At 51.8% G+C, this 23,889-nt stretch overlaps 1 protein-coding gene across 1 annotated transcript in view; it reads left to right on the top strand.

Moving 5' to 3' along the window:
• Positions 1-23,889, top strand: part of LOC139977961 (uncharacterized) — a gene marked incomplete in the record, with an annotated part of 396,810 nt that overhangs the window by 262,015 nt on the left and 110,906 nt on the right.

Raw genomic sequence — 23,889 nt, 5'->3', positions numbered from 1 at the left:
GGTGATGACGTCTTTTGCCGATCTTTTACAGCAAGTGCCTAGACGGGGAGCTGTAAGTATTAGTTAATCCACCTGATATCTCAGTCCATACAGTGGCGGGATGGCTCGGCGCACTGTACGAGCTGATGATCGAGACTCTCTTTTGCATCCCTGGTTCGAACCCCGGGTGATGACGTCTTTTGCCGATCTTTTACAGCAAGTGCCTAGACGGGGAGCTGTAAGTATTAGTTAATCCACCTGATATCTCAGTCCATACAGTGGCGGGATGGCTCGGCGCACTGTACGAGCTGATGATCGAGACTCTCTTTTGCATCCCTGGTTCGAACCCCGGGTGATGACGTCTTTTGCCGATCTTTTACAGCAAGTGCCTAGACGGGGAGCTGTAAGTATTAGTTAATCCACCTGATATCTCAGTCCATACAGTGGCGGGATGGCTCGGCGCACTGTACGAGCTGATGATCGAGACTCTCTTTTGCATCCCTGGTTCGAACCCCGGGTGATGACGTCTTTTGCCGATCTTTTACAGCAAGTGCCTAGACGGGGAGCTGTAAGTATTAGTTAATCCACCTGATATCTCAGTCCATACAGTGGCGGGATGGCTCGGCGCACTGTACGAGCTGATGATCGAGACTCTCTTTTGCATCCCTGGTTCGAACCCCGGGTGATGACGTCTTTTGCCGATCTTTTACAGCAAGTGCCTAGACGGGGAGCTGTAAGTATTAGTTAATCCACCTGATATCTCAGTCCATACAGTGGCGGGATGGCTCGGCGCACTGTACGAGCTGATGATCGAGACTCTCTTTTGCATCCCTGGTTCGAACCCCGGGTGATGACGTCTTTTGCCGATCTTTTACAGCAAGTGCCTAGACGGGGAGCTGTAAGTATTAGTTAATCCACCTGATATCTCAGTCCATACAGTGGCGGGATGGCTCGGCGCACTGTACGAGCTGATGATCGAGACTCTCTTTTGCATCCCTGGTTCGAACCCCGGGTGATGACGTCTTTTGCCGATCTTTTACAGCAAGTGCCTAGACGGGGAGCTGTAAGTATTAGTTAATCCACCTGATATCTCAGTCCATACAGTGGCGGGATGGCTCGGCGCACTGTACGAGCTGATGATCGAGACTCTCTTTTGCATCCCTGGTTCGAACCCCGGGTGATGACGTCTTTTGCCGATCTTTTACAGCAAGTGCCTAGACGGGGAGCTGTAAGTATTAGTTAATCCACCTGATATCTCAGTCCATACAGTGGCGGGATGGCTCGGCGCACTGTACGAGCTGATGATCGAGACTCTCTTTTGCATCCCTGGTTCGAACCCCGGGTGATGACGTCTTTTGCCGATCTTTTACAGCAAGTGCCTAGACGGGGAGCTGTAAGTATTAGTTAATCCACCTGATATCTCAGTCCATACAGTGGCGGGATGGCTCGGCGCACTGTACGAGCTGATGATCGAGACTCTCTTTTGCATCCCTGGTTCGAACCCCGGGTGATGACGTCTTTTGCCGATCTTTTACAGCAAGTGCCTAGACGGGGAGCTGTAAGTATTAGTTAATCCACCTGATATCTCAGTCCATACAGTGGCGGGATGGCTCGGCGCACTGTACGAGCTGATGATCGAGACTCTCTTTTGCATCCCTGGTTCGAACCCCGGGCGATGACGTCTTTTGCCGATCTTTTACAGCAAGTGCCTAGACGGGGAGCTGTAAGTATTAGTTAATCCACCTGATATCTCAGTCCATACAGTGGCGGGATGGCTCGGCGCACTGTACGAGCTGATGATCGAGACTCTCTTTTGCATCCCTGGTTCGAACCCCGGGCGATGACGTCTTTTGCCGATCTTTTACAGCAAGTGCCTAGACGGGGAGCTGTAAGTATTAGTTAATCCACCTGATATCTCAGTCCATACAGTGGCGGGATGGCTCGGCGCACTGTACGAGCTGATGATCGAGACTCTCTTTTGCATCCCTGGTTCGAACCCCGGGCGATGACGTCTTTTGCCGATCTTTTACAGCAAGTGCCTAGACGGGGAGCTGTAAGTATTAGTTAATCCACCTGATATCTCAGTCCATACAGTGGCGGGATGGCTCGGCGCACTGTACGAGCTGATGATCGAGACTCTCTTTTGCATCCCTGGTTCGAACCCCGGGCGATGACGTCTTTTGCCGATCTTTTACAGCAAGTGCCTAGACGGGGAGCTGTAAGTATTAGTTAATCCACCTGATATCTCAGTCCATACAGTGGCGGGATGGCTCGGCGCACTGTACGAGCTGATGATCGAGACTCTCTTTTGCATCCCTGGTTCGAACCCCGGGCGATGACGTCTTTTGCCGATCTTTTACAGCAAGTGCCTAGACGGGGAGCTGTAAGTATTAGTTAATCCACCTGATATCTCAGTCCATACAGTGGCGGGATGGCTCGGCGCACTGTACGAGCTGATGATCGAGACTCTCTTTTGCATCCCTGGTTCGAACCCCGGGCGATGACGTCTTTTGCCGATCTTTTACAGCAAGTGCCTAGACGGGGAGCTGTAAGTATTAGTTAATCCACCTGATATCTCAGTCCATACAGTGGCGGGATGGCTCGGCGCACTGTACGAGCTGATGATCGAGACTCTCTTTTGCATCCCTGGTTCGAACCCCGGGCGATGACGTCTTTTGCCGATCTTTTACAGCAAGTGCCTAGACGGGGAGCTGTAAGTATTAGTTAATCCACCTGATATCTCAGTCCATACAGTGGCGGGATGGCTCGGCGCACTGTACGAGCTGATGATCGAGACTCTCTTTTGCATCCCTGGTTCGAACCCCGGGCGATGACGTCTTTTGCCGATCTTTTACAGCAAGTGCCTAGACGGGGAGCTGTAAGTATTAGTTAATCCACCTGATATCTCAGTCCATACAGTGGCGGGATGGCTCGGCGCACTGTACGAGCTGATGATCGAGACTCTCTTTTGCATCCCTGGTTCGAACCCCGGGCGATGACGTCTTTTGCCGATCTTTTACAGCAAGTGCCTAGACGGGGAGCTGTAAGTATTAGTTAATCCACCTGATATCTCAGTCCATACAGTGGCGGGATGGCTCGGCGCACTGTACGAGCTGATGATCGAGACTCTCTTTTGCATCCCTGGTTCGAACCCCGGGCGATGACGTCTTTTGCCGATCTTTTACAGCAAGTGCCTAGACGGGGAGCTGTAAGTATTAGTTAATCCACCTGATATCTCAGTCCATACAGTGGCGGGATGGCTCGGCGCACTGTACGAGCTGATGATCGAGACTCTCTTTTGCATCCCTGGTTCGAACCCCGGGCGATGACGTCTTTTGCCGATCTTTTACAGCAAGTGCCTAGACGGGGAGCTGTAAGTATTAGTTAATCCACCTGATATCTCAGTCCATACAGTGGCGGGATGGCTCGGCGCACTGTACGAGCTGATGATCGAGACTCTCTTTTGCATCCCTGGTTCGAACCCCGGGCGATGACGTCTTTTGCCGATCTTTTACAGCAAGTGCCTAGACGGGGAGCTGTAAGTATTAGTTAATCCACCTGATATCTCAGTCCATACAGTGGCGGGATGGCTCGGCGCACTGTACGAGCTGATGATCGAGACTCTCTTTTGCATCCCTGGTTCGAACCCCGGGCGATGACGTCTTTTGCCGATCTTTTACAGCAAGTGCCTAGACGGGGAGCTGTAAGTATTAGTTAATCCACCTGATATCTCAGTCCATACAGTGGCGGGATGGCTCGGCGCACTGTACGAGCTGATGATCGAGACTCTCTTTTGCATCCCTGGTTCGAACCCCGGGCGATGACGTCTTTTGCCGATCTTTTACAGCAAGTGCCTAGACGGGGAGCTGTAAGTATTAGTTAATCCACCTGATATCTCAGTCCATACAGTGGCGGGATGGCTCGGCGCACTGTACGAGCTGATGATCGAGACTCTCTTTTGCATCCCTGGTTCGAACCCCGGGCGATGACGTCTTTTGCCGATCTTTTACAGCAAGTGCCTAGACGGGGAGCTGTAAGTATTAGTTAATCCACCTGATATCTCAGTCCATACAGTGGCGGGATGGCTCGGCGCACTGTACGAGCTGATGATCGAGACTCTCTTTTGCATCCCTGGTTCGAACCCCGGGCGATGACGTCTTTTGCCGATCTTTTACAGCAAGTGCCTAGACGGGGAGCTGTAAGTATTAGTTAATCCACCTGATATCTCAGTCCATACAGTGGCGGGATGGCTCGGCGCACTGTACGAGCTGATGATCGAGACTCTCTTTTGCATCCCTGGTTCGAACCCCGGGCGATGACGTCTTTTGCCGATCTTTTACAGCAAGTGCCTAGACGGGGAGCTGTAAGTATTAGTTAATCCACCTGATATCTCAGTCCATACAGTGGCGGGATGGCTCGGCGCACTGTACGAGCTGATGATCGAGACTCTCTTTTGCATCCCTGGTTCGAACCCCGGGCGATGACGTCTTTTGCCGATCTTTTACAGCAAGTGCCTAGACGGGGAGCTGTAAGTATTAGTTAATCCACCTGATATCTCAGTCCATACAGTGGCGGGATGGCTCGGCGCACTGTACGAGCTGATGATCGAGACTCTCTTTTGCATCCCTGGTTCGAACCCCGGGCGATGACGTCTTTTGCCGATCTTTTACAGCAAGTGCCTAGACGGGGAGCTGTAAGTATTAGTTAATCCACCTGATATCTCAGTCCATACAGTGGCGGGATGGCTCGGCGCACTGTACGAGCTGATGATCGAGACTCTCTTTTGCATCCCTGGTTCGAACCCCGGGCGATGACGTCTTTTGCCGATCTTTTACAGCAAGTGCCTAGACGGGGAGCTGTAAGTATTAGTTAATCCACCTGATATCTCAGTCCATACAGTGGCGGGATGGCTCGGCGCACTGTACGAGCTGATGATCGAGACTCTCTTTTGCATCCCTGGTTCGAACCCCGGGCGATGACGTCTTTTGCCGATCTTTTACAGCAAGTGCCTAGACGGGGAGCTGTAAGTATTAGTTAATCCACCTGATATCTCAGTCCATACAGTGGCGGGATGGCTCGGCGCACTGTACGAGCTGATGATCGAGACTCTCTTTTGCATCCCTGGTTCGAACCCCGGGCGATGACGTCTTTTGCCGATCTTTTACAGCAAGTGCCTAGACGGGGAGCTGTAAGTATTAGTTAATCCACCTGATATCTCAGTCCATACAGTGGCGGGATGGCTCGGCGCACTGTACGAGCTGATGATCGAGACTCTCTTTTGCATCCCTGGTTCGAACCCCGGGCGATGACGTCTTTTGCCGATCTTTTACAGCAAGTGCCTAGACGGGGAGCTGTAAGTATTAGTTAATCCACCTAATATCTCAGTCCATACAGTGGCGGGATGGCTCGGCGCACTGTACGAGCTGATGATCGAGACTCTCTTTTGCATCCCTGGTTCGAACCCCGGGTGATGACGTCTTTTGCCGATCTTTTACAGCAAGTGCCTAGACGGGGAGCTGTAAGTATTAGTTAATCCACCTGATATCTCAGTCCATACAGTGGCGGGATGGCTCGGCGCACTGTACGAGCTGATGATCGAGACTCTCTTTTGCATCCCTGGTTCGAACCCCGGGTGATGACGTCTTTTGCCGATCTTTTACAGCAAGTGCCTAGACGGGGAGCTGTAAGTATTAGTTAATCCACCTGATATCTCAGTCCATACAGTGGCGGGATGGCTCGGCGCACTGTACGAGCTGATGATCGAGACTCTCTTTTGCATCCCTGGTTCGAACCCCGGGTGATGACGTCTTTTGCCGATCTTTTACAGCAAGTGCCTAGACGGGGAGCTGTAAGTATTAGTTAATCCACCTGATATCTCAGTCCATACAGTGGCGGGATGGCTCGGCGCACTGTACGAGCTGATGATCGAGACTCTCTTTTGCATCCCTGGTTCGAACCCCGGGTGATGACGTCTTTTGCCGATCTTTTACAGCAAGTGCCTAGACGGGGAGCTGTAAGTATTAGTTAATCCACCTGATATCTCAGTCCATACAGTGGCGGGATGGCTCGGCGCACTGTACGAGCTGATGATCGAGACTCTCTTTTGCATCCCTGGTTCGAACCCCGGGTGATGACGTCTTTTGCCGATCTTTTACAGCAAGTGCCTAGACGGGGAGCTGTAAGTATTAGTTAATCCACCTGATATCTCAGTCCATACAGTGGCGGGATGGCTCGGCGCACTGTACGAGCTGATGATCGAGACTCTCTTTTGCATCCCTGGTTCGAACCCCGGGTGATGACGTCTTTTGCCGATCTTTTACAGCAAGTGCCTAGACGGGGAGCTGTAAGTATTAGTTAATCCACCTGATATCTCAGTCCATACAGTGGCGGGATGGCTCGGCGCACTGTACGAGCTGATGATCGAGACTCTCTTTTGCATCCCTGGTTCGAACCCCGGGTGATGACGTCTTTTGCCGATCTTTTACAGCAAGTGCCTAGACGGGGAGCTGTAAGTATTAGTTAATCCACCTGATATCTCAGTCCATACAGTGGCGGGATGGCTCGGCGCACTGTACGAGCTGATGATCGAGACTCTCTTTTGCATCCCTGGTTCGAACCCCGGGTGATGACGTCTTTTGCCGATCTTTTACAGCAAGTGCCTAGACGGGGAGCTGTAAGTATTAGTTAATCCACCTGATATCTCAGTCCATACAGTGGCGGGATGGCTCGGCGCACTGTACGAGCTGATGATCGAGACTCTCTTTTGCATCCCTGGTTCGAACCCCGGGTGATGACGTCTTTTGCCGATCTTTTACAGCAAGTGCCTAGACGGGGAGCTGTAAGTATTAGTTAATCCACCTGATATCTCAGTCCATACAGTGGCGGGATGGCTCGGCGCACTGTACGAGCTGATGATCGAGACTCTCTTTTGCATCCCTGGTTCGAACCCCGGGTGATGACGTCTTTTGCCGATCTTTTACAGCAAGTGCCTAGACGGGGAGCTGTAAGTATTAGTTAATCCACCTGATATCTCAGTCCATACAGTGGCGGGATGGCTCGGCGCACTGTACGAGCTGATGATCGAGACTCTCTTTTGCATCCCTGGTTCGAACCCCGGGTGATGACGTCTTTTGCCGATCTTTTACAGCAAGTGCCTAGACGGGGAGCTGTAAGTATTAGTTAATCCACCTGATATCTCAGTCCATACAGTGGCGGCATGGCTCGGCGCACTGTACGAGCTGATGATCGAGACTCTCTTTTGCATCCCTGGTTCGAACCCCGGGTGATGACGTCTTTTGCCGATCTTTTACAGCAAGTGCCTAGACGGGGAGCTGTAAGTATTAGTTAATCCACCTGATATCTCAGTCCATACAGTGGCGGCATGGCTCGGCGCACTGTACGAGCTGATGATCGAGACTCTCTTTTGCATCCCTGGTTCGAACCCCGGGTGATGACGTCTTTTGCCGATCTTTTACAGCAAGTGCCTAGACGGGGAGCTGTAAGTATTAGTTAATCCACCTGATATCTCAGTCCATACAGTGGCGGGATGGCTCGGCGCACTGTACGAGCTGATGATCGAGACTCTCTTTTGCATCCCTGGTTCGAACCCCGGGTGATGACGTCTTTTGCCGATCTTTTACAGCAAGTGCCTAGACGGGGAGCTGTAAGTATTAGTTAATCCACCTGATATCTCAGTCCATACAGTGGCGGGATGGCTCGGCGCACTGTACGAGCTGATGATCGAGACTCTCTTTTGCATCCCTGGTTCGAACCCCGGGTGATGACGTCTTTTGCCGATCTTTTACAGCAAGTGCCTAGACGGGGAGCTGTAAGTATTAGTTAATCCACCTGATATCTCAGTCCATACAGTGGCGGGATGGCTCGGCGCACTGTACGAGCTGATGATCGAGACTCTCTTTTGCATCCCTGGTTCGAACCCCGGGTGATGACGTCTTTTGCCGATCTTTTACAGCAAGTGCCTAGACGGGGAGCTGTAAGTATTAGTTAATCCACCTGATATCTCAGTCCATACAGTGGCGGGATGGCTCGGCGCACTGTACGAGCTGATGATCGAGACTCTCTTTTGCATCCCTGGTTCGAACCCCGGGTGATGACGTCTTTTGCCGATCTTTTACAGCAAGTGCCTAGACGGGGAGCTGTAAGTATTAGTTAATCCACCTGATATCTCAGTCCATACAGTGGCGGGATGGCTCGGCGCACTGTACGAGCTGATGATCGAGACTCTCTTTTGCATCCCTGGTTCGAACCCCGGGTGATGACGTCTTTTGCCGATCTTTTACAGCAAGTGCCTAGACGGGGAGCTGTAAGTATTAGTTAATCCACCTGATATCTCAGTCCATACAGTGGCGGGATGGCTCGGCGCACTGTACGAGCTGATGATCGAGACTCTCTTTTGCATCCCTGGTTCGAACCCCGGGTGATGACGTCTTTTGCCGATCTTTTACAGCAAGTGCCTAGACGGGGAGCTGTAAGTATTAGTTAATCCACCTGATATCTCAGTCCATACAGTGGCGGGATGGCTCGGCGCACTGTACGAGCTGATGATCGAGACTCTCTTTTGCATCCCTGGTTCGAACCCCGGGTGATGACGTCTTTTGCCGATCTTTTACAGCAAGTGCCTAGACGGGGAGCTGTAAGTATTAGTTAATCCACCTGATATCGCAGTCCACACAGTGGCGGGATGGCTCGGCGCACTGTACGAGCTGATGATCGAGACTCTCTTTTGCATCCCTGGTTCGAACCCCGGGTGATGACGTCTTTTGCCGATCTTTTACAGCAAGTGCCTAGACGGGGAGCTGTAAGTATTAGTTAATCCACCTGATATCGCAGTCCACACAGTGGCGGGATGGCTCGGCGCACTGTACGAGCTGATGATCGAGACTCTCTTTTGCATCCCTGGTTCGAACCCCGGGTGATGACGTCTTTTGCCGATCTTTTACAGCAAGTGCCTAGACGGGGAGCTGTAAGTATTAGTTAATCCACCTGATATCGCAGTCCACACAGTGGCGGGATGGCTCGGCGCACTGTACGAGCTGATGATCGAGACTCTCTTTTGCATCCCTGGTTCGAACCCCGGGTGATGACGTCTTTTGCCGATCTTTTACAGCAAGTGCCTAGACGGGGAGCTGTAAGTATTAGTTAATCCACCTGATATCGCAGTCCACACAGTGGCGGGATGGCTCGGCGCACTGTACGAGCTGATGATCGAGACTCTCTTTTGCATCCCTGGTTCGAACCCCGGGTGATGACGTCTTTTGCCGATCTTTTACAGCAAGTGCCTAGACGGGGAGCTGTAAGTATTAGTTAATCCACCTGATATCGCAGTCCACACAGTGGCGGGATGGCTCGGCGCACTGTACGAGCTGATGATCGAGACTCTCTTTTGCATCCCTGGTTCGAACCCCGGGTGATGACGTCTTTTGCCGATCTTTTACAGCAAGTGCCTAGACGGGGAGCTGTAAGTATTAGTTAATCCACCTGATATCTCAGTCCACACAGTGGCGGGATGGCTCGGCGCACTGTACGAGCTGATGATCGAGACTCTCTTTTGCATCCCTGGTTCGAACCCCGGGTGATGACGTCTTTTGCCGATCTTTTACAGCAAGTGCCTAGACGGGCAGCTGTAAGTATTAGTTAATCCACCTGATATCTCAGTCCACACAGTGGCGGGATGGCTCGGCGCACTGTACGAGCTGATGATCGAGACTCTCTTTTGCATCCCTGGTTCGAACCCCGGGTGATGACGTCTTTTGCCGATCTTTTACAGCAAGTGCCTAGACGGGCAGCTGTAAGTATTAGTTAATCCACCTGATATCTCAGTCCACACAGTGGCGGGATGGCTCGGCGCACTGTACGAGCTGATGATCGAGACTCTCTTTTGCATCCCTGGTTCGAACCCCGGGTGATGACGTCTTTTGCCGATCTTTTACAGCAAGTGCCTAGACGGGCAGCTGTAAGTATTAGTTAATCCACCTGATATCTCAGTCCACACAGTGGCGGGATGGCTCGGCGCACTGTACGAGCTGATGATCGAGACTCTCTTTTGCATCCCTGGTTCGAACCCCGGGTGATGACGTCTTTTGCCGATCTTTTACAGCAAGTGCCTAGACGGGCAGCTGTAAGTATTAGTTAATCCACCTGATATCTCAGTCCACACAGTGGCGGGATGGCTCGGCGCACTGTACGAGCTGATGATCGAGACTCTCTTTTGCATCCCTGGTTCGAACCCCGGGTGATGACGTCTTTTGCCGATCTTTTACAGCAAGTGCCTAGACGGGCAGCTGTAAGTATTAGTTAATCCACCTGATATCTCAGTCCACACAGTGGCGGGATGGCTCGGCGCACTGTACGAGCTGATGATCGAGACTCTCTTTTGCATCCCTGGTTCGAACCCCGGGTGATGACGTCTTTTGCCGATCTTTTACAGCAAGTGCCTAGACGGGCAGCTGTAAGTATTAGTTAATCCACCTGATATCTCAGTCCACACAGTGGCGGGATGGCTCGGCGCACTGTACGAGCTGATGATCGAGACTCTCTTTTGCATCCCTGGTTCGAACCCCGGGTGATGACGTCTTTTGCCGATCTTTTACAGCAAGTGCCTAGACGGGCAGCTGTAAGTATTAGTTAATCCACCTGATATCTCAGTCCATACAGTGGCGGGATGGCTCGGCGCACTGTACGAGCTGATGATCGAGACTCTCTTTTGCATCCCTGGTTCGAACCCCGGGTGATGACGTCTTTTGCCGATCTTTTACAGCAAGTGCCTAGACGGGCAGCTGTAAGTATTAGTTAATCCACCTGATATCTCAGTCCATACAGTGGCGGGATGGCTCGGCGCACTGTACGAGCTGATGATCGAGACTCTCTTTTGCATCCCTGGTTCGAACCCCGGGTGATGACGTCTTTTGCCGATCTTTTACAGCAAGTGCCTAGACGGGCAGCTGTAAGTATTAGTTAATCCACCTGATATCTCAGTCCACACAGTGGCGGGATGGCTCGGCGCACTGTACGAGCTGATGATCGAGACTCTCTTTTGCATCCCTGGTTCGAACCCCGGGTGATGACGTCTTTTGCCGATCTTTTACAGCAAGTGCCTAGACGGGCAGCTGTAAGTATTAGTTAATCCACCTAATATCTCAGTCCACACAGTGGCGGGATGGCTCGGCGCACTGTACGAGCTGATGATCGAGACTCTCTTTTGCATCCCTGGTTCGAACCCCGGGTGATGACGTCTTTTGCCGATCTTTTACAGCAAGTGCCTAGACGGGGAGCTGTAAGTATTAGTTAATCCACCTAATATCTCAGTCCACACAGTGGCGGGATGGCTCGGCGCACTGTACGAGCTGATGATCGAGACTCTCTTTTGCATCCCTGGTTCGAACCCCGGGTGATGACGTCTTTTGCCGATCTTTTACAGCAAGTGCCTAGACGGGGAGCTGTAAGTATTAGTTAATCCACCTAATATCTCAGTCCACACAGTGGCGGGATGGCTCGGCGCACTGTACGAGCTGATGATCGAGACTCTCTTTTGCATCCCTGGTTCGAACCCCGGGTGATGACGTCTTTTGCCGATCTTTTACAGCAAGTGCCTAGACGGGGAGCTGTAAGTATTAGTTAATCCACCTAATATCTCAGTCCACACAGTGGCGGGATGGCTCGGCGCACTGTACGAGCTGATGATCGAGACTCTCTTTTGCATCCCTGGTTCGAACCCCGGGTGATGACGTCTTTTGCCGATCTTTTACAGCAAGTGCCTAGACGGGGAGCTGTAAGTATTAGTTAATCCACCTAATATCTCAGTCCACACAGTGGCGGGATGGCTCGGCGCACTGTACGAGCTGATGATCGAGACTCTCTTTTGCATCCCTGGTTCGAACCCCGGGTGATGACGTCTTTTGCCGATCTTTTACAGCAAGTGCCTAGACGGGCAGCTGTAAGTATTAGTTAATCCACCTAATATCTCAGTCCACACAGTGGCGGGATGGCTCGGCGCACTGTACGAGCTGATGATCGAGACTCTCTTTTGCATCCCTGGTTCGAACCCCGGGTGATGACGTCTTTTGCCGATCTTTTACAGCAAGTGCCTAGACGGGCAGCTGTAAGTATTAGTTAATCCACCTAATATCTCAGTCCACACAGTGGCGGGATGGCTCGGCGCACTGTACGAGCTGATGATCGAGACTCTCTTTTGCATCCCTGGTTCGAACCCCGGGTGATGACGTCTTTTGCCGATCTTTTACAGCAAGTGCCTAGACGGGCAGCTGTAAGTATTAGTTAATCCACCTAATATCTCAGTCCACACAGTGGCGGGATGGCTCGGCGCACTGTACGAGCTGATGATCGAGACTCTCTTTTGCATCCCTGGTTCGAACCCCGGGTGATGACGTCTTTTGCCGATCTTTTACAGCAAGTGCCTAGACGGGCAGCTGTAAGTATTAGTTAATCCACCTAATATCTCAGTCCACACAGTGGCGGGATGGCTCGGCGCACTGTACGAGCTGATGATCGAGACTCTCTTTTGCATCCCTGGTTCGAACCCCGGGTGATGACGTCTTTTGCCGATCTTTTACAGCAAGTGCCTAGACGGGCAGCTGTAAGTATTAGTTAATCCACCTAATATCTCAGTCCACACAGTGGCGGGATGGCTCGGCGCACTGTACGAGCTGATGATCGAGACTCTCTTTTGCATCCCTGGTTCGAACCCCGGGTGATGACGTCTTTTGCCGATCTTTTACAGCAAGTGCCTAGACGGGCAGCTGTAAGTATTAGTTAATCCACCTAATATCTCAGTCCACACAGTGGCGGGATGGCTCGGCGCACTGTACGAGCTGATGATCGAGACTCTCTTTTGCATCCCTGGTTCGAACCCCGGGTGATGACGTCTTTTGCCGATCTTTTACAGCAAGTGCCTAGACGGGCAGCTGTAAGTATTAGTTAATCCACCTAATATCTCAGTCCACACAGTGGCGGGATGGCTCGGCGCACTGTACGAGCTGATGATCGAGACTCTCTTTTGCATCCCTGGTTCGAACCCCGGGTGATGACGTCTTTTGCCGATCTTTTACAGCAAGTGCCTAGACGGGGAGCTGTAAGTATTAGTTAATCCACCTGATATCTCAGTCCATACAGTGGCGGGATGGCTCGGCGCACTGTACGAGCTGATGATCGAGACTCTCTTTTGCATCCCTGGTTCGAACCCCGGGTGATGACGTCTTTTGCCGATCTTTTACAGCAAGTGCCTAGACGGGGAGCTGTAAGTATTAGTTAATCCACCTGATATCTCAGTCCATACAGTGGCGGGATGGCTCGGCGCACTGTACGAGCTGATGATCGAGACTCTCTTTTGCATCCCTGGTTCGAACCCCGGGTGATGACGTCTTTTGCCGATCTTTTACAGCAAGTGCCTAGACGGGGAGCTGTAAGTATTAGTTAATCCACCTGATATCTCAGTCCATACAGTGGCGGCATGGCTCGGCGCACTGTACGAGCTGATGATCGAGACTCTCTTTTGCATCCCTGGTTCGAACCCCGGGTGATGACGTCTTTTGCCGATCTTTTACAGCAAGTGCCTAGACGGGGAGCTGTAAGTATTAGTTAATCCACCTGATATCTCAGTCCATACAGTGGCGGCATGGCTCGGCGCACTGTACGAGCTGATGATCGAGACTCTCTTTTGCATCCCTGGTTCGAACCCCGGGTGATGACGTCTTTTGCCGATCTTTTACAGCAAGTGCCTAGACGGGGAGCTGTAAGTATTAGTTAATCCACCTGATATCTCAGTCCATACAGTGGCGGCATGGCTCGGCGCACTGTACGAGCTGATGATCGAGACTCTCTTTTGCATCCCTGGTTCGAACCCCGGGTGATGACGTCTTTTGCCGATCTTTTACAGCAAGTGCCTAGACGGGGAGCTGTAAGTATTAGTTAATCCACCTGATATCTCAGTCCATACAGTGGCGGGATGGCTCGGCGCACTGTACGAGCTGATGATCGAGACTCTCTTTTGCATCCCTGGTTCGAACCCCGGGTGATGACGTCTTTTGCCGATCTTTTACAGCAAGTGCCTAGACGGGGAGCTGTAAGTATTAGTTAATCCACCTGATATCTCAGTCCATACAGTGGCGGGATGGCTCGGCGCACTGTACGAGCTGATGATCGAGACTCTCTTTTGCATCCCTGGTTCGAACCCCGGGTGATGACGTCTTTTGCCGATCTTTTACAGCAAGTGCCTAGACGGGGAGCTGTAAGTATTAGTTAATCCACCTGATATCTCAGTCCATACAGTGGCGGGATGGCTCGGCGCACTGTACGAGCTGATGATCGAGACTCTCTTTTGCATCCCTGGTTCGAACCCCGGGTGATGACGTCTTTTGCCGATCTTTTACAGCAAGTGCCTAGACGGGGAGCTGTAAGTATTAGTTAATCCACCTGATATCTCAGTCCATACAGTGGCGGGATGGCTCGGCGCACTGTACGAGCTGATGATCGAGACTCTCTTTTGCATCCCTGGTTCGAACCCCGGGTGATGACGTCTTTTGCCGATCTTTTACAGCAAGTGCCTAGACGGGGAGCTGTAAGTATTAGTTAATCCACCTGATATCTCAGTCCATACAGTGGCGGGATGGCTCGGCGCACTGTACGAGCTGATGATCGAGACTCTCTTTTGCATCCCTGGTTCGAACCCCGGGTGATGACGTCTTTTGCCGATCTTTTACAGCAAGTGCCTAGACGGGGAGCTGTAAGTATTAGTTAATCCACCTGATATCTCAGTCCATACAGTGGCGGGATGGCTCGGCGCACTGTACGAGCTGATGATCGAGACTCTCTTTTGCATCCCTGGTTCGAACCCCGGGTGATGACGTCTTTTGCCGATCTTTTACAGCAAGTGCCTAGACGGGGAGCTGTAAGTATTAGTTAATCCACCTGATATCGCAGTCCACACAGTGGCGGGATGGCTCGGCGCACTGTACGAGCTGATGATCGAGACTCTCTTTTGCATCCCTGGTTCGAACCCCGGGTGATGACGTCTTTTGCCGATCTTTTACAGCAAGTGCCTAGACGGGGAGCTGTAAGTATTAGTTAATCCACCTGATATCGCAGTCCACACAGTGGCGGGATGGCTCGGCGCACTGTACGAGCTGATGATCGAGACTCTCTTTTGCATCCCTGGTTCGAACCCCGGGTGATGACGTCTTTTGCCGATCTTTTACAGCAAGTGCCTAGACGGGGAGCTGTAAGTATTAGTTAATCCACCTGATATCGCAGTCCACACAGTGGCGGGATGGCTCGGCGCACTGTACGAGCTGATGATCGAGACTCTCTTTTGCATCCCTGGTTCGAACCCCGGGTGATGACGTCTTTTGCCGATCTTTTACAGCAAGTGCCTAGACGGGGAGCTGTAAGTATTAGTTAATCCACCTGATATCTCAGTCCACACAGTGGCGGGATGGCTCGGCGCACTGTACGAGCTGATGATCGAGACTCTCTTTTGCATCCCTGGTTCGAACCCCGGGTGATGACGTCTTTTGCCGATCTTTTACAGCAAGTGCCTAGACGGGCAGCTGTAAGTATTAGTTAATCCACCTGATATCTCAGTCCACACAGTGGCGGGATGGCTCGGCGCACTGTACGAGCTGATGATCGAGACTCTCTTTTGCATCCCTGGTTCGAACCCCGGGTGATGACGTCTTTTGCCGATCTTTTACAGCAAGTGCCTAGACGGGCAGCTGTAAGTATTAGTTAATCCACCTGATATCTCAGTCCACACAGTGGCGGGATGGCTCGGCGCACTGTACGAGCTGATGATCGAGACTCTCTTTTGCATCCCTGGTTCGAACCCCGGGTGATGACGTCTTTTGCCGATCTTTTACAGCAAGTGCCTAGACGGGCAGCTGTAAGTATTAGTTAATCCACCTGATATCTCAGTCCACACAGTGGCGGGATGGCTCGGCGCACTGTACGAGCTGATGATCGAGACTCTCTTTTGCATCCCTGGTTCGAACCCCGGGTGATGACGTCTTTTGCCGATCTTTTACAGCAAGTGCCTAGACGGGCAGCTGTAAGTATTAGTTAATCCACCTGATATCTCAGTCCACACAGTGGCGGGATGGCTCGGCGCACTGTACGAGCTGATGATCGAGACTCTCTTTTGCATCCCTGGTTCGAACCCCGGGTGATGACGTCTTTTGCCGATCTTTTACAGCAAGTGCCTAGACGGGCAGCTGTAAGTATTAGTTAATCCACCTGATATCTCAGTCCACACAGTGGCGGGATGGCTCGGCGCACTGTACGAGCTGATGATCGAGACTCTCTTTTGCATCCCTGGTTCGAACCCCGGGTGATGACGTCTTTTGCCGATCTTTTACAGCAAGTGCCTAGACGGGCAGCTGTAAGTATTAGTTAATCCACCTGATATCTCAGTCCACACAGTGGCGGGATGGCTCGGCGCACTGTACGAGCTGATGATCGAGACTCTCTTTTGCATCCCTGGTTCGAACCCCGGGTGATGACGTCTTTTGCCGATCTTTTACAGCAAGTGCCTAGACGGGCAGCTGTAAGTATTAGTTAATCCACCTGATATCTCAGTCCACACAGTGGCGGGATGGCTCGGCGCACTGTACGAGCTGATGATCGAGACTCTCTTTTGCATCCCTGGTTCGAACCCCGGGTGATGACGTCTTTTGCCGATCTTTTACAGCAAGTGCCTAGACGGGCAGCTGTAAGTATTAGTTAATCCACCTGATATCTCAGTCCACACAGTGGCGGGATGGCTCGGCGCACTGTACGAGCTGATGATCGAGACTCTCTTTTGCATCCCTGGTTCGAACCCCGGGTGATGACGTCTTTTGCCGATCTTTTACAGCAAGTGCCTAGACGGGCAGCTGTAAGTATTAGTTAATCCACCTGATATCTCAGTCCACACAGTGGCGGGATGGCTCGGCGCACTGTACGAGCTGATGATCGAGACTCTCTTTTGCATCCCTGGTTCGAACCCCGGGTGATGACGTCTTTTGCCGATCTTTTACAGCAAGTGCCTAGACGGGCAGCTGTAAGTATTAGTTAATCCACCTGATATCTCAGTCCACACAGTGGCGGGATGGCTCGGCGCACTGTACGAGCTGATGATCGAGACTCTCTTTTGCATCCCTGGTTCGAACCCCGGGTGATGACGTCTTTTGCCGATCTTTTACAGCAAGTGCCTAGACGGGCAGCTGTAAGTATTAGTTAATCCACCTGATATCTCAGTCCACACAGTGGCGGGATGGCTCGGCGCACTGTACGAGCTGATGATCGAGACTCTCTTTTGCATCCCTGGTTCGAACCCCGGGTGATGACGTCTTTTGCCGATCTTTTACAGCAAGTGCCTAGACGGGCAGCTGTAAGTATTAGTTAATCCACCTAATATCTCAGTCCACACAGTGGCGGGATGGCTCGGCGCACTGTACGAGCTGATGATCGAGACTCTCTTTTGCATCCCTGGTTCGAACCCCGGGTGATGACGTCTTTTGCCGATCTTTTACAGCAAGTGCCTAGACGGGCAGCTGTAAGTATTAGTTAATCCACCTAATATCTCAGTCCACACAGTGGCGGGATGGCTCGGCGCACTGTACGAGCTGATGATCGAGACTCTCTTTTGCATCCCTGGTTCGAACCCCGGGTGATGACGTCTTTTGCCGATCTTTTACAGCAAGTGCCTAGACGGGCAGCTGTAAGTATTAGTTAATCCACCTAATATCTCAGTCCACACAGTGGCGGGATGGCTCGGCGCACTGTACGAGCTGATGATCGAGACTCTCTTTTGCATCCCTGGTTCGAACCCCGGGTGATGACGTCTTTTGCCGATCTTTTACAGCAAGTGCCTAGACGGGGAGCTGTAAGTATTAGTTAATCCACCTAATATCTCAGTCCACACAGTGGCGGGATGGCTCGGCGCACTGTACGAGCTGATGATCGAGACTCTCTTTTGCATCCCTGGTTCGAACCCCGGGTGATGACGTCTTTTGCCGATCTTTTACAGCAAGTGCCTAGACGGGCAGCTGTAAGTATTAGTTAATCCACCTAATATCTCAGTCCACACAGTGGCGGGATGGCTCGGCGCACTGTACGAGCTGATGATCGAGACTCTCTTTTGCATCCCTGGTTCGAACCCCGGGTGATGACGTCTTTTGCCGATCTTTTACAGCAAGTGCCTAGACGGGGAGCTGTAAGTATTAGTTAATCCACCTAATATCTCAGTCCACACAGTGGCGGGATGGCTCGGCGCACTGTACGAGCTGATGATCGAGACTCTCTTTTGCATCCCTGGTTCGAACCCCGGGTGATGACGTCTTTTGCCGATCTTTTACAGCAAGTGCCTAGACGGGGAGCTGTAAGTATTAGTTAATCCACCTAATATCTCAGTCCACACAGTGGCGGGATGGCTCGGCGCACTGTACGAGCTGATGATCGAGACTCTCTTTTGCATCCCTGGTTCGAACCCCGGGTGATGACGTCTTTTGCCGATCTTTTACAGCAAGTGCCTAGACGGGCAGCTGTAAGTATTAGTTAATCCACCTAATATCTCAGTCCACACAGTGGCGGGATGGCTCGGCGCACTGTACGAGCTGATGATCGAGACTCTCTTTTGCATCCCTGGTTCGAACCCCGGGTGATGACGTCTTTTGCCGATCTTTTACAGCAAGTGCCTAGACGGGCAGCTGTAAGTATTAGTTAATCCACCTAATATCTCAGTCCACACAGTGGCGGGATGGCTCGGCGCACTGTACGAGCTGATGATCGAGACTCTCTTTTGCATCCCTGGTTCGAACCCCGGGTGATGACGTCTTTTGCCGATCTTTTACAGCAAGTGCCTAGACGGGCAGCTGTAAGTATTAGTTAATCCACCTAATATCTCAGTCCACACAGTGGCGGGATGGCTCGGCGCACTGTACGAGCTGATGATCGAGACTCTCTTTTGCATCCCTGGTTCGAACCCCGGGTGATGACGTCTTTTGCCGATCTTTTACAGCAAGTGCCTAGACGGGCAGCTGTAAGTATTAGTTAATCCACCTAATATCTCAGTCCACACAGTGGCGGGATGGCTCGGCGCACTGTACGAGCTGATGATCGAGACTCTCTTTTGCATCCCTGGTTCGAACCCCGGGTGATGACGTCTTTTGCCGATCTTTTACAGCAAGTGCCTAGACGGGCAGCTGTAAGTATTAGTTAATCCACCTAATATCTCAGTCCACACAGTGGCGGGATGGCTCGGCGCACTGTACGAGCTGATGATCGAGACTCTCTTTTGCATCCCTGGTTCGAACCCCGGGTGATGACGTCTTTTGCCGATCTTTTACAGCAAGTGCCTAGACGGGCAGCTGTAAGTATTAGTTAATCCACCTAATATCTCAGTCCACACAGTGGCGGGATGGCTCGGCGCACTGTACGAGCTGATGATCGAGACTCTCTTTTGCATCCCTGGTTCGAACCCCGGGTGATGACGTCTTTTGCCGATCTTTTACAGCAAGTGCCTAGACGGGCAGCTGTAAGTATTAGTTAATCCACCTAATATCTCAGTCCACACAGTGGCGGGATGGCTCGGCGCACTGTACGAGCTGATGATCGAGACTCTCTTTTGCATCCCTGGTTCGAACCCCGGGTGATGACGTCTTTTGCCGATCTTTTACAGCAAGTGCCTAGACGGGCAGCTGTAAGTATTAGTTAATCCACCTAATATCTCAGTCCACACAGTGGCGGGATGGCTCGGCGCACTGTACGAGCTGATGATCGAGACTCTCTTTTGCATCCCTGGTTCGAACCCCGGGTGATGACGTCTTTTGCCGATCTTTTACAGCAAGTGCCTAGACGGGCAGCTGTAAGTATTAGTTAATCCACCTAATATCTCAGTCCACACAGTGGCGGGATGGCTCGGCGCACTGTACGAGCTGATGATCGAGACTCTCTTTTGCATCCCTGGTTCGAACCCCGGGTGATGACGTCTTTTGCCGATCTTTTACAGCAAGTGCCTAGACGGGCAGCTGTAAGTATTAGTTAATCCACCTAATATCTCAGTCCACACAGTGGCGGGATGGCTCGGCGCACTGTACGAGCTGATGATCGAGACTCTCTTTTGCATCCCTGGTTCGAACCCCGGGTGATGACGTCTTTTGCCGATCTTTTACAGCAAGTGCCTAGACGGGCAGCTGTAAGTATTAGTTAATCCACCTAATATCTCAGTCCACACAGTGGCGGGATGGCTCGGCGCACTGTACGAGCTGATGATCGAGACTCTCTTTTGCATCCCTGGTTCGAACCCCGGGTGATGACGTCTTTTGCCGATCTTTTACAGCAAGTGCCTAGACGGGCAGCTGTAAGTATTAGTTAATCCACCTAATATCTCAGTCCACACAGTGGCGGGATGGCTCGGCGCACTGTACGAGCTGATGATCGAGACTCTCTTTTGCATCCCTGGTTCGAACCCCGGGTGATGACGTCTTTTGCCGATCTTTTACAGCAAGTGCCTAGACGGGCAGCTGTAAGTATTAGTTAATCCACCTAATATCTCAGTCCACACAGTGGCGGGATGGCTCGGCGCACTGTACGAGCTGATGATCGAGACTCTCTTTTGCATCCCTGGTTCGAACCCCGGGTGATGACGTCTTTTGCCGATCTTTTACAGCAAGTGCCTAGACGGGCAGCTGTAAGTATTAGTTAATCCACCTAATATCTCAGTCCACACAGTGGCGGGATGGCTCGGCGCACTGTACGAGCTGATGATCGAGACTCTCTTTTGCATCCCTGGTTCGAACCCCGGGTGATGACGTCTTTTGCCGATCTTTTACAGCAAGTGCCTAGACGGGGAGCTGTAAGTATTAGTTAATCCACCTAATATCTCAGTCCACACAGTGGCGGGATGGCTCGGCGCACTGTACGAGCTGATGATCGAGACTCTCTTTTGCATCCCTGGTTCGAACCCCGGGTGATGACGTCTTTTGCCGATCTTTTACAGCAAGTGCCTAGACGGGGAGCTGTAAGTATTAGTTAATCCACCTAATATCTCAGTCCACACAGTGGCGGGATGGCTCGGCGCACTGTACGAGCTGATGATCGAGACTCTCTTTTGCATCCCTGGTTCGAACCCCGGGTGATGACGTCTTTTGCCGATCTTTTACAGCAAGTGCCTAGACGGGGAGCTGTAAGTATTAGTTAATCCACCTAATATCTCAGTCCACACAGTGGCGGGATGGCTCGGCGCACTGTACGAGCTGATGATCGAGACTCTCTTTTGCATCCCTGGTTCGAACCCCGGGTGATGACGTCTTTTGCCGATCTTTTACAGCAAGTGCCTAGACGGGCAGCTGTAAGTATTAGTTAATCCACCTAATATCTCAGTCCACACAGTGGCGGGATGGCTCGGCGCACTGTACGAGCTGATGATCGAGACTCTCTTTTGCATCCCTGGTTCGAACCCCGGGTGATGACGTCTTTTGCCGATCTTTTACAGCAAGTGCCTAGACGGGCAGCTGTAAGTATTAGTTAATCCACCTAATATCTCAGTCCACACAGTGGCGGGATGGCTCGGCGCACTGTACGAGCTGATGATCGAGACTCTCTTTTGCATCCCTGGCTCGAACCCCGGGTGATGACGTCTTTTGCCGATCTTTTACAGCAAGTGCCTAGACGGGCAGCTGTAAGTATTAGTTAATCCACCTAATATCTCAGTCCACACAGTGGCGGGATGGCTCGGCGCACTGTACGAGCTGATGATCGAGACTCTCTTTTGCATCCCTGGTTCGAACCCCGGGTGATGACGTCTTTTGCCGATCTTTTACAGCAAGTGCCTAGACGGGCAGCTGTAAGTATTAGTTAATCCACCTAATATCTCAGTCCACACAGTGGCGGGATGGCTCGGCGCACTGTACGAGCTGATGATCGAGACTCTCTTTTGCATCCCTGGTTCGAACCCCGGGTGATGACGTCTTTTGCCGATCTTTTACAGCAAGTGCCTAGACGGGCAGCTGTAAGTATTAGTTAATCCACCTAATATCTCAGTCCACACAGTGGCGGGATGGCTCGGCGCACTGTACGAGCTGATGATCGAGACTCTCTTTTGCATCCCTGGTTCGAACCCCGGGTGATGACGTCTTTTGCCGATCTTTTACAGCAAGTGCCTAGACGGGCAGCTGTAAGTATTAGTTAATCCACCTAATATCTCAGTCCACACAGTGGCGGGATGGCTCGGCGCACTGTACGAGCTGATGATCGAGACTCTCTTTTGCATCCCTGGTTCGAACCCCGGGTGATGACGTCTTTTGCCGATCTTTTACAGCAAGTGCCTAGACGGGCAGCTGTAAGTATTAGTTAATCCACCTAATATCTCAGTCCACACAGTGGCGGGATGGCTCGGCGCACTGTACGAGCTGATGATCGAGACTCTCTTTTGCATCCCTGGTTCGAACCCCGGGTGATGACGTCTTTTGCCGATCTTTTACAGCAAGTGCCTAGACGGGCAGCTGTAAGTATTAGTTAATCCACCTAATATCTCAGTCCACACAGTGGCGGGATGGCTCGGCGCACTGTACGAGCTGATGATCGAGACTCTCTTTTGCATCCCTGGTTCGAACCCCGGGTGATGACGTCTTTTGCCGATCTTTTACAGCAAGTGCCTAGACGGGCAGCTGTAAGTATTAGTTAATCCACCTAATATCTCAGTCCACACAGTGGCGGGATGGCTCGGCGCACTGTACGAGCTGATGATCGAGACTCTCTTTTGCATCCCTGGTTCGAACCCCGGGTGATGACGTCTTTTGCCGATCTTTTACAGCAAGTGCCTAGACGGGCAGCTGTAAGTATTAGTTAATCCACCTAATATCTCAGTCCACACAGTGGCGGGATGGCTCGGCGCACTGTACGAGCTGATGATCGAGACTCTCTTTTGCATCCCTGGTTCGAACCCCGGGTGATGACGTCTTTTGCCGATCTTTTACAGCAAGTGCCTAGACGGGCAGCTGTAAGTATTAGTTAATCCACCTAATATCTCAGTCCACACAGTGGCGGGATGGCTCGGCGCACTGTACGAGCTGATGATCGAGACTCTCTTTTGCATCCCTGGTTCGAACCCCGGGTGATGACGTCTTTTGCCGATCTTTTACAGCAAGTGCCTAGACGGGCAGCTGTAAGTATTAGTTAATCCACCTAATATCTCAGTCCACACAGTGGCGGGATGGCTCGGCGCACTGTACGAGCTGATGATCGAGACTCTCTTTTGCATCCCTGGTTCGAACCCCGGGTGATGACGTCTTTTGCCGATCTTTTACAGCAAGTGCCTAGACGGGCAGCTGTAAGTATTAGTTAATCCACCTAATATCTCAGTCCACACAGTGGCGGGATGGCTCGGCGCACTGTACGAGCTGATGATCGAGACTCTCTTTTGCATCCCTGGTTCGAACCCCGGGTGATGACGTCTTTTGCCGATCTTTTACAGCAAGTGCCTAGACGGGCAGCTGTAAGTATTAGTTAATCCACCTAATATCTCAGTCCACACAGTGGCGGGATGGCTCGGCGCACTGTACGAGCTGATGATCGAGACTCTCTTTTGCATCCCTGGTTCGAACCCCGGGTGATGACGTCTTTTGCCGATCTTTTACAGCAAGTGCCTAGACGGGCAGCTGTAAGTATTAGTTAATCCACCTAATATCTCAGTCCACACAGTGGCGGGATGGCTCGGCGCACTGTACGAGCTGATGATCGAGACTCTCTTTTACATCCCTGGTTCGAACCCCGGGTGATGACGTCTTTTGCCGATCTTTTACAGCAAGTGCCTAGACGGGCAGCTGTAAGTATTAGTTAATCCACCTAATATCTCAGTCCACACAGTGGCGGGATGGCTCGGCGCACTGTACGAGCTGATGA

This window comes from Apostichopus japonicus, chromosome 12, assembly GCF_037975245.1.
Source record: "Apostichopus japonicus isolate 1M-3 chromosome 12, ASM3797524v1, whole genome shotgun sequence".
NCBI lineage: Eukaryota > Metazoa > Echinodermata > Holothuroidea > Aspidochirotida > Stichopodidae > Apostichopus > Apostichopus japonicus.
The sequence above is the reverse complement of the archived record's forward strand: the minus strand, read 5'-3'. Positions and strand labels throughout refer to the sequence as shown.